This window comes from Pleurodeles waltl, chromosome 5 (assembly GCF_031143425.1).
Source record: "Pleurodeles waltl isolate 20211129_DDA chromosome 5, aPleWal1.hap1.20221129, whole genome shotgun sequence".
Taxonomy (NCBI): Eukaryota; Metazoa; Chordata; class Amphibia; order Caudata; family Salamandridae; genus Pleurodeles; species Pleurodeles waltl.
The window spans coordinates 1622338512-1622350821 of record NC_090444.1 but is presented as its reverse complement, the minus strand read 5'-3'; positions in this window follow the sequence as shown (position 1 = coordinate 1622350821).

The following is a 12310-nucleotide window of genomic DNA, read 5'->3' as shown; positions in this document are numbered from 1 at the left end:
GCAACCCACAAAGTCTGGGTACCTCTAGAATCCCTAGGATGTTGGTAAAAAAGGATGCAAATTTGGGGTGGGAAGCTTCTGTGGAGAAAACTTTATGAGGGCATAAGCGCAAACTACCCCAAATAGCCAAAAAAAGGCTTGACACCTGAGGGGGAAAAGGCCTGGCAGCGAAGGGGTTAAAAAGCAGGGGGGTAACCACTGCGTGTCCACGTCATACTGCGGTTTACAAAGAAGTGAAGGACCATGGTTCCTGATGAGCCTACAAGCCCTATATATCCCTGCAACCAGAAGATTCCAGCAGACATAACAGTATATTGCTTTAAAAAATCTGACATTGCAGGAAACAGTTACACAGTAAAACGTGGAACAAAATAGCTGTTTTTTCCACCTCAATTTCAATATTCTTTTATTTTAGCTGTTATTTTCTGTAGGAAACACTTGTAGGATCTACACGAATGACCGCTTGCTGAATTCAGAAATTTGTCTACTTTTCAGAAATGTTTAGCTTTCAGGGACCCAGCATTGGTTTCTCACCCATTTCTGTCACTAACTGGAAGAAGGCTGAAAGCACAAAAAATTGTAAAAATGGGGTATGTCCCAGTAAAATGTCAAAATTGTGTTGAAAAATGGGGTTGTCTCATTCAACTCTGCCTGTTCCTGAAAGCTGGGAAGATGGTGATTTTACCACCGCAAACCCTTTGTTGATGCCATTTTCAGGGGAAAAAAACACAAGCCTTCTTTAGCAGCCCTTTTCCCCATTTTTTGAAAAAAACTGAATTTTTGCTGTATTTTGGCTAATTCTTTGGTCTCCTTCAAGGCAACCCACAAAGTCTGGGTACATCTAGAATCCCTAGGATGTTGGAAAAAAGGGAACAAATTTGGCGTGGGTAGCTTACGTGGAGAAAACGTTATGAGGGTATAAGCGCAAACTACCCCAAATAGCCAAAAAAGGCCTGGCACCTGAGGGGGGGAAGGCCTGGCAGCGAAGGGGTTAAAAAGCAGGGGAGTAACCATTGCGTGTCCACATCATACTGCGGCTTAAAAAGAAGTGAAGGACAATGGTTCTATATGCTAGAGAGCCCAAAACATAAAAATTGTGTTTCTGAGTGTGATTTCGGTCCCAATGTGGAAACGAACAACTGAGAAATGAACTTCACATTAAAACAAGCCTATCAAATCACTAAATTATGCCGTTTTTAATGCAATTCCCCGAAAACAGGTAAGGTGCAAATACTGGAACCGATTTCAAGCAAACAATAAGCTTTGAAAGTATTTGTAGTGTAAAAAGCAAGAAAGTTATCAATGCACGTTTGCGGCATTCTGCAGCCAATAAAGGATTGTTGAAGACCGTGATTCTAAACAGTAGAGCATCCAAAATCTAAAAATGGCATTTCTGAGTGTGATCGCGCTTCTAATGCGTAAACAAACAACAGTGTAATGGGTTCCACATAAAAATGCCCAGGTAAATCCTTAAATGTTGCTGTTTTTATTACAATTGCACCCAAAAGTGCAAGTGCAGGTTAAATAAAAACAGATAAAGTGCAAATCCAGGAACAGATTTCAGACAAACAATCAGCTTTAAAAGTACTTTAGTTTAAAAAGCAGGAAAGTTACCCCATATGTAGCCCACGTGGGCAAAATATAGAAGTCATCAGACCAATTTCAAGAATGGCTGTAAAAATCATCACATAAACATTACTATAATCACATGGTACTGTCTAGACCCAGTAGAAAAAGTAGCACAAACATGTAAAACCCAACGTACAATACAGCCTGCTACAAATAGAAGCAAAGCAGTTAGCTAGCAGTAGCTGCAATCACCCAAAATGAATTCCTGTTTAACATTTATTTTAAGAAAGAAAAGCAGAATATTACATTAACACAATAACAACTACAAATTCGAAAGGGTTTACGGAAACTTAAAGAAGGCCATATTGATACAAACCTGTACTCACAATAAGTAAGACAATTAGCAACCTCTGACCCTGCTTTTGGCATGCAGGTCACTTCCTCCCCACCACTGCTACACTCAGCTGCCATCCTAATTTGGTAATTTTATTTTTTCCCCTTTTATTCGGCTCTGCCTCGCCACTGCGTCCCCGTGTCCCCGCCCCCCTTACTCCACCTCGATTCTCCGTTCCGTCTTCCCTTTTTTTTCCCACCTCAGAGCCCTGCTGCCCCACCCCCAGCTCTTCCATTGGTCAATCCCCCCCTCCTCCCAGCTGTCACTCCCTCCCACCTCCCCTCTTATGTCAGCCGCAGCGCGGTGAAGGTAGCGACCTCTGACCCTGCTTCTGGCAGGCAGGTTGCTTCCTCCTCACCACCGCTACACTCAGCTGCCATCCTAATTTGGTAATTTTATTTTTTCCCTGTTTATTCGGCTCTGCCTCGCCGCTGAGTCCCCACGACCCCGCCCCACTCCCTCCACCTCGATTCTCCGTTCCGTCTTCCTTTTTTTTTCCTGCCTCAGAGCCCTGCTGCCCCGCCCACCCTGCTCTTCCATTGGGCGATCCCCCCCTCCTCCCAGCTGCCACTCCCTCCCACCTCCCCTCTTATGCCGGCCGCAGCGCAGTGAAGGTAGGGAACTCTGACCCTGCTTCTGGCAGGCAGGTCTCTTCCTCCTCACCACCGCTACACTCATCTCCCATCCTAATTTGGTAATTTTATTTTTTCCCTGTTTATTCGGCTCTGCCTCGCCGTTGCGTCCCCACGGCCCCGCCCCACTCCCTCCACCTCGATTCTCCGTTCCGTCTTCCTTTTTTTTTCCTGCCTCAGAACCCTGCTGCCCCGCCCAGCCTGCTCTTCCATTGGGCGATCCCCCCCTCCTCCCAGCTGCCACTCCCTCCCACCTCCCCTCTTATGCCGGCCGCAGCGCAGTGAAGGTAGGGAACTCTGACCCTGTGTTAGAAATGGGGTTTCTGGTTGGCTAGGGTATGCACCTCAGCCAGGCAGAACTTACCCACTCTAGTCAGGGCAAGGGAGATACACGTCCAAGATAACCCCTGCTCACCCCCTTGGTAGCTTGGCACGAGCAGTCAGGCTTAACCCAGAGGCAATGTGTAAAGTGCTTGCACAACACACACACACATGTGACGCAATATCCCCACCACAAAGGAAACACATCACCAGATTATGTGAAAATATGCTGTATTGTACACAACGTAATTATCAGACCAACAGCACATAACAGTACTATCCTGCTACCTTAGCAGTTGTCAGAACGTTACACATTAGTTACTCTGCAAACTAGCAGTAGTCACACATAACACACAGGTTACTCAGTATTCTGCAACATAAGCAGTAGTCAGGAAACACGTTATCACATTAGGACACTTGTCATAAGAATATCATAAAACGCCCATAGTAGGAACATTAGAAAATCTATGGCAAGTTTAAGCAAACATATTAGCAAGTCATGCCCATAAAAGGAACATGTGCACACATATGTAAAAGCATCATAGGACAGGTAGGCAATATATCACAATTAGAAAAGTCTGTAACAGGAACTTCAATTATGATCCTATTGGTCCATTTACCAGTACCTGGTAGATGGAAGAGGCACATCCAGTGCCTAAAACGAATAATGGGGCCCCCGGCGCTCTTCTGCGCAAATCGGGGGCCTCCCTAAACTTGGCAGATAGAGAGGGGCGGCACACACCCTCTCTGATTCCTTGGCGGGTCCCTTCTGGGACCCGTGATCATTGGAGGGCCCCCCGGGCCTCCACCGGCCCTCTCCAAGGGGGGCCCAAGTCAGGGAAATCCTCGGGGTAAGGAGGAGGGCGCCACGCACCCCCTCCAATCTGCGAACGGGCCCTTCTGGGGGCCCGCGAACTCCTGGGGTCTCCCGGGGCCTCCGTCGGCCCTTTCAGGAAGGGAGACCCCTTCACGGCAGGGCTGGCCCTCGCAGGGGCCCCGAGGGACCTGGGGGTGCAGCGAGCCTCCGATGAGGCTGCTGCCCGTTCCCCCTGGCAACAGAAGCCTTCCAAGGCTTCTCCCGGCGGGAGAGAGGCGTCCTCCTCTCCTCCCGCCCCACGGACAGCTACCGAAGCCGCCCGAGGCTCCTCCAGGCGAGGGAGAGGCGTCCTCCTCTCCTCTCGCCATCTCTATGGCTCTCCGGCCCAAGGCAGTGCCTTCCGGTGCCCCGTGGGGACTCCAAAGAGCAGTCCTCGCCCCGGGGGCACCAACAGGAGCACGCTTGCTCCTTACACTAGAACGGAGGTTTCCTTCGTGCCCTGGGGGCACAGTGGTGAGCGAACCTCGCGCTCTGGGAAATTTTCAAAGCCCGGCTGCGGTGGTGATTTCAATCGAGCGCTTTTCACAGCGCTAGCACAATTATGCAGCCTGGGCTGCGGCGGTGATTTCAATCAAGCGCTTTTCACAGCGCTAGTACAATTATGCTGCCTGGGCTGCGGAGGTGATTTTTCAACACAACAAAAAGCTGTAGGAAGGCGCAACGGTCCTCCTTTATGCCCGGGTTGCGGCGGTGATTTCCTTGGGCAAAAGAAAAGCGCTTTCAAAGCGCTAGGACACCTCCAAAGCCCAGGCTGAGGCGGTGATCTTTTTCCAGCAATTGAAAGGATGCCTTTTTCTCTTAAAGCATCCTGGGCAAAGGTGTAAAAGATCGTTGCAGGGGTCAGGGGCCACAGCACCCTGCCCCTGGGAAGAACTACACAAGAAGGAGCACAGGGCTGGTGGGACCAGCTACAGGCCAGCACAAGGGATGCAGATGGTGGCAGTTCCTCCTAGTGACCAGGCAGGTCACAGGTCAGCACAGCAGCAGCAGTCCATGGCGGTTTCCTGGTGAGTCCATTCATCAGCGTTCTGTGTCCAGTTTCAAGTTCCAAGAATGTTCAAATTGTGGGGAAAATTCCCCTGTACTTATAGTCCTGTTTTACAGTGTTTTACAATGATAGGGAGAGGAGGTTCCAGCCAGTTACAACTGGTTCTGGGAGTGCCCCCTCTCCTTTCAGCACAGGCTCCAAACATCAGTGGGGGGTTAACGACCCTATTGTGTGAGGCCAGGGCACAGCCTTTACAAATGTAGGTGTGCCCCGCCTCTCCCTTCTCTCAGCCCAGGAAGACTATTCAGCATGCAGATGCACCTTGGTGACACCTCCACCCTCCCTGTGTACAGGCTGTCTGAAAAGTATGCACAAAGCCCCAACTGTCACTCTGCCCAGACCTGGATTGGAGTCAAGCTGCAAAACACCAGAATCATAAGCACAGATAAATGCGCACTTACTAGAAGTGGCATTTCTGTGATAGTAATAAAAAATACACCCACACCAGTAAGCAGTATTTATTATCCCTATCACAACCATACCAAACACGCCTACGCTACCCCTCATAAATCAGACAATACCCCTTACACATAAGGCAGGGCATTTCTAATGCAATCCTATGAGAAGGCAACACTCACAGCAGTGAGACACCAAGTTAGGCTGTTTGTCACTACCAGGACATGCCATGCAATATGGCACATGTCCTACCTTTCTACATACATGGCACCCTGCCCATAGGGCTTAGGGGTGACTTACATGTAGTAAAAGGGGAGTTCTGGGCCTGGCAAGTAAATTTAGATGGCAGGTCCCTGTGGCAGAAAACTGCGCACACAGGCCCTGCGCTAGCAGGCCTGAGACAGGTTTGAAAGTCTACTTCAGTGGGTGGCGCAAGCAGCGCTGCAGGCCCACTAGTAGTATTTAATTTACAGGCCCTGGGTATAGAGATACCACTGTACAAGGGACTTATAGGTAAATTAAATATGCCAATTAGGTATAAGCCAATCATACCAACTTTAGATGGGAGAGCACCTGCACTTTAGCACTGGTCAGCAGTGATAAAGTGCTCAGAGTCCTAGAGCCAACAGCGAGAGGTCAGAAAAACCAGGAGGAAGGAGGCAAAAAGACTAGGGATGACCATGCGTATGGCCAAAAGTCCAACACAACCCCCTACCAGCCAAAATCCAGGGGAGAACAATCAATACCTTGATGTACTTTCCTGATTGGGGCGATAGAACAAGGACCCAGGCCCACAACAGCAGGGGCATGTTCCAGTTCTATGCCTTCCTGACTCCACTGGGATCTCTCTGTCAATGCGTCCCAGGCAGCCTAGACCAACCCACGGGGATTCTCTAGCTGCCAATGGCCAGAACCAGGCCCCAGGCCATCTAGGAGCCTCTGGTCTCTGAAACCATAATGAGTGGGGGGCGGTATCCCCAGGTGCAAAGCAACCTGTCTCCACTCCATTTCCGATCAGTTCAGGGGCTCTACCCTGCCACTGATCCACCAACCTAGGGTCCGCACCCATAGGTTCTACAGGGGCTAGAGGCGAGGCTCTCCTCCCTCTACCCCTCCTTCTAGGATCCCGCCCTCCTCTCCTAGGAGGGGTATCACCAGAATCCACACTTGCCAGGGTGCTGGGTACAGCAGCCCTGCACAACTTTCTCGCCAGCCCAGGATCACTACCTGGCGACTGACCACTTAACCTAGGGAAGACACCCTTGGGTTGCACCGGGGTCCGGGGCGGGCTTCCCCCTCCCTGAACCCCACTTCCAGAGTCCTGCGTCTCCCCACCTCGGGAGAAGCCACCAGAAGTTTCACACGGGGGGTGAGCACACTAACCGCCCCCCCAACCAGATCAGAGTTTACCCCCTGAACCTGTCTATCTAGTCCAGGGACGACACCCTTAGACTGGACCATTGCCCAGCGAATTAGGACTTCCTTGGGAGCACACCTACCCCCTACCAGATCAGAGCTTACCCCCTGAATCTGGCAATCCAACCCAGAGTCACTACCCTGCGGTTGAACCACTGCCTGGCGCACCAGGACTTCCTTGGGAGCACACGTACTCCCCATCAGGTCAGAGTTTACCCCCTGAACCTGATCATCCAACCCAGAGTCACCACCCTGCGGTTGAATCCTTGCCTGGCGCACCAGGACTTCCTGGGGGGCACACCTACCCCCCACCGGGGAAACACTTTCCCCAAGGCCCACACAAGAGTCTGGCTGGCGCAGGTCTCCTGATCTCTGCCCATCGGACAGAGTCTGGATTCCCCCCAGCCCAGAAATGGTCTCACCAAGGTCATTCCTGGGGGGCTCTGCTCTCAGAGCTGACCCCTGACCCTCCAGGTTCTCCACTGGGGCCCACAGCCCCCTCTCAACCCTATGCCTGGATTTCTGCCTCCTCCGCTGTAGAGCGAGACTACCAGACACCAGGACCGGCGGAACGCTATCACCAGCCACCCGCTTAAGTCCTAATGACAAAATGGGATCCTTCTGAACAGCTGGCCCTACGGCACAGGTTAGGCTCACCTCCTGGCATTCACTCATGGAACCTTCAGGGGCCTGGGACGGGATCTCGGGCACCTTGGGTCTCAGCCCAGCCCCATTCCCTCTCCTCGGAGATGGGACATGGGGTCCCTCACCCACCCCAGTCCACTGGGACCTACCTGGGACACTCCATTCCTTTCCCACCACACCTTGTTGGGAAACACCTAGACCACTCTCATTAGGAACACCCCCTAATGCCACACCAGACCCTCTGGTACGCAACCAGAAGTCTGCCTCCTTTGCGAGCTCCCTGGGGTCAGAGAGCTCACACACTGACAAGTGTTGGCGTAACTCTGAAAAACAACAACGAAACAGGTGCTCTCTGAGAATCAGATTAAACAGCCCTTCAAAATTGTTTACTGTGCTACCCTTCACCCATCCATCTAGTGCAATGCAGCAATCCTCAACAAACTCCTCCCAAGACTGGTGGGACAGTTTCTTACCACCCCTAAACCTTTTTCTGTATTCCTCAGGGGAAAAACCATACTTCACAATCAGTGCGTTCTTCACAGCGGAGTACCCCTCCCTGTCACTCTCTTCTAGAGTCAGTAGGGCATCCCTCCCCTCCTCAGGAATAAAACTCCCTAGGCCAGTTCCCCAATCCTTCTCAGGGATCCTGCGCTCTACCAGAGCCCTCTCATATTCCTTTAACCACTGACGTATGTCACCCCCCTCTTGGTACCTAGGTACCAGATCTATGGGTATGTGAGGAACATCTTTGCTACAGCACTGTACATTGCTGCCACCACTCGACTCCACCTGCAGCGCTGGTGAGTCCAGAACCTTCAGACTGCGCTCTAGAGCGAGTCTTTCTCTGGCAAAGGCCCTCTCTGCCTCTGCCATTCTCTCCTGTACTAAGGCCTTCTCTACCTCAGCCCTTCTCTCCTCAACAGCTAGGCGTGCTAACTGCAACTTCAGGTCCCTCTCTTCCCGCCTATCTCTTAGCTCATCAGGCGTCAAGGAATGAGAGGTAGCCCTGCTTCTTACACTGGACCCAGCAAGGGACTCCCTATCACAGGGGCCTTCCCTGTCAACTGGCGTCCCCAACCGGTCATTCGCACCCTCCTGATCAGTCTCTCTACCACTCTCTAGGGATGAGGTCTGGGAGCCCTCCCATTGGGAACCCTCGCTACACTCAGGATCCTCTGGGTGCCCCCTAAGCACACTCCCTCCCTGGGTAAATGTCACAAACCTTTCAAAGAAATTCAGAGATCTCCTGAGGTCCCCTTCTACAGGGAGCCCTCTCTCTCTACAGAACCCCTCTTATTCCCCCTGCGTGTAAAACGGCAGGTCCTCTACATCAAAGGTAAGCCCCATCTTGAAAAGGTACAAATAACTCAACTGTGACAACCACAATACCCAAGCGTGAGAACTGAAAACAGGAAAAATGACCAAAGAGAGAAAGTTAAGAGAAGCCAAACATGTGATGGTCTAAACGCAATCCTTGTAGTGAAATAATGAGTCACAATGGTATTGTGCAAGCGCAAGTCCTATCCTCACCGCTGATTTCCAATGTTAGAAATGGGGTTTCTGGTTGGCTAGAGTATGCACCTCAGCCAGGCAGAACTTACCCACTCTAGTCAGGGCAAGGGAGTTACACGTCCAAGATAACCCCTGCTCACCCCCTTGGTAGCTTGGCACGAGCAGTCAGGCTTAACCCGGAGGCAATGTGTAAAGCGCTTGCACAACACACACACACATGTGACGCAATATCCCCACCACAAAGGAAACACAACACCAGATTATATGAAAATATACTGTATTGTACACAACGTAATTATCAGACCAACATCACATAACAGTACTATCCTGCTACCTTAGCAGTTGTCAGAACGTTACACATTAGTTACTCTGCAAACTAGCAGTAGTCACACATAACACACAGGTTACTCAGTATTCTGCAACATAAGCAGTAGTCAGGAAACACGTTATCACATTAGGACACTTGTCATAAGAATATCATAAAACGCCCATAGTAGGAACATTAGAAAATCTATGGCAAGTTTAAGCAAACATATTAGCAAGTCATGCCCATAAAAGGAACATGTGCACACATATGTAAAAGCATCATAGGACAGATAGGCAATATATCACAATTAGAAAAGTCTGTAACAAGAACTTCAATTATGATCCTATTGGTCCATTTAACAGTACCTGGTAGATGGAAGAGGCACCTCCAGTGCCTAAAACGAATAATGGGGCCCCCGGCGCTCTTCTGCGCCAAACGGGGGCCTCCCTAAACTTGGCAGATAGAGAGGGGCGGCACACACCCTCTCTGATTCCTTGGCGGGCCCCTTCTGGGACCCGTGATCATTGGAGGGCCCCCCGGGCCTCCACCGGCCCTCTCCAAGGGGGGCCCAAGTCAGGGAAATCCTCGGGATAAGGAGGGGGGCGCCACGCAACCCCTCCAATCTGCGAACGGGCCCATCTGGGGGCCCGCGAACTCCTGGGGTCTCCCGGGGCCTCCGTCAGCCCTTTCAGGAAGGGAGACCCCTTCACGGCAGGGCTGGCCCTCGCAGGGGCCCCGAGGGACCTGGGGGTGCAGCGAGCCTCCGATGAGGCTGCTGCCCGTTCCCCCTGGCAACAGAAGCCTTCCGAGGCTTCTCCCGGCGGGAGAGAGGCGTCCTCCTCTCCTCCCGCCCCACGGACGGCTACCGAAGCCGCCCGAGGCTCCTCCAGGCGAGGCGTCCTCCTCTCCTCTCGCCGTCTCTATGGCTCTCCGGCCCAAGGCAGGGCCTTCCGTTGCCCCGGGGGGACTCCAAAGAGCAGTCCTCGCCCCGGGGGCACCAACAGGAGCACGCTTGCTCCTTACACTAGAACCGAGGTTTCCTTCGTGCCCTGGGGGCACAGTGCTGAGCGAACCTCGCGCTCTGGGATATTTTCAAAGCCCGGCTGCGGCGATGATTTCAATCGAGCAGTTTTCACAGCGCTAGCACAATTATGCAGCCTGGGCTGCGGCGGTGATTTCAATCAAGCACTTTTCACAGCGCTAGTACAATTATGCTGCCTGGGCTGCGGCGGTGATTTTTCAACACAACAAAAAGCTGTAGGAAGGCGCAACGGTCCTCCTTTATGCCTGGGTTGCGACGGTGATTTCCTTGGGCAAAAGAAAAGCGCTTTCAAAGCGCTAGGACACCTCCAAAGCCCAGGCTGCGGCGGTGATCTTTTTCCAGCAATTGAAAGGATGCCTTTTTCTCTTAAAGCGTCCTGGGCAAAGGTGTAAAAGATCGTTGCAGGGGTCAGGGGCCACAGCACCCTGCCCCTGGGAACAACTACACAAGAAGGAGCACAGGGCTGGTGGGTCCAGCTACAGGCCAGCACAAGGGATGCAGATGGTGGCAGTTCCTCCTAGTGACTAGGCAGGTCACAGGTCAGCACATCAGCAGCAGTCCATGGCGGTTTCCTGGTGAGTCTATTCATCAGCGTTCTGTGTCCAGTTTCAAGTTCCAAGAATGTTCAAATTGTGGGGAAAATTCCCCTGTACTTATAATCCTGTTTTACAGTGTTTTACAATGATAGGGAGAGGAGGTTCCAGCCAGTTACAACTGGTTCTGGGAGTGCCCCCTCTCCTTTCAGCACAGGCTCCAAACATCAGTGGGGGGTTAACAACCCTATTGTGTGAGGCCAGGGCACAGCCTTTACAAATGTAGGTGTGCCCCGCCTCTTCCTTCTCTCAGCCCAGGAAGACTATTCAGCATGCAGATGCACCTTGGTGACACCTCCACCCTCCCTGTGTACAGGCTGTCTGAAAAGTATGCACAAAGCCCCAACTGTCACTCTGCCCAGACGTGGATTGGAGTCAAGCTGCAAAACACCAGAATCATAAGCACAGATAAATGTGCACTTTCTAGAAGTGGCATTTCTGTGATAGTAATAAAAAATACACCCACACCAGTAAGCAGTATTTATTATCCCTATCACAACCATACCAAACACGCCTACGCTACCCCTCATAAATCAGACAATACCCCTTACACATAAGGCAGGGCATTTCTAATGCAATCCTATGAGAAGGCAGCACTCACAGCAGTGAGACACCAAGTTAGGCTGTTTGTCACTACCAGGACAGGCCATGCAATATGGCACATGTCCTACCTTTCTACATACATGGCACCCTGCCCATAGGGCTAGATAGGGCGTACTTTAGGGGTGACTTACATGTAGTAAAAGGGGAGTTCTGGGCCTGGCAAGTAAATTTAGATGCCAGGTCCCTGTGGCAGAAAACTGCGCACACAGGCCCTGCGCTAGCAGGCCTGAGACAGGTTTGAAAGTCTACTTCAGTGGGTGGCGCAAGCAGCGCTGCAGGCCCACTAGTAGTATTTAATTTACAGGCCCTGGGTATAGAGATACCACTGTACAAGGGACTTATAGGTAAATTAAATATGCCAATTAGGTATAAGCCAATCATACCAACTTTAGATGGGAGAGCACCTGCACTTTAGCACTGGTCAGCAGTGATAAAGTGCTCAGAGTCCTAGAGCCAACAGCGAGAGGTCAGAAAAACCAGGAGGAAGGAGGTAAAAAGACTAGGGATGACCATGCGTATGGCCAAAAGTCCAACACCCTGCTTCTGGCAGGCAGGTCTCTTCCTCCTCACCACCGCTACACTCAGCTGCCATCCTAATTTGGTAATTTTATTTTTTCCCTGTTTATTCGGCTCTGCCTCGCCGCTGCGTCCCTGCGTCCCTGCCCCCCTCCCTCCACCTCGATTCTCCGTTCCGTCTTCCTTTTTTTTCATGCCTCAGAGCCCTGCTGCCCCGCCCACCCTGCTCTTCCATTGGGCGAATCCCCCCCTCCTCCCAGCTGCCACTCCCTCCCACCTCCCCTCTTATGCCGGCCGCAGCGCAGTGAAGGTAGGGAACTCTGACCCTGCTTCTGGCAGGCAGGTCTCTTCCTCCTCACCACCGCTACACTCAGCTGCCATCCTAATTTGGTAATTTTATTTTTTCCCCGTTTATTCGGCTCTGCCTCGCCGCTGCGTC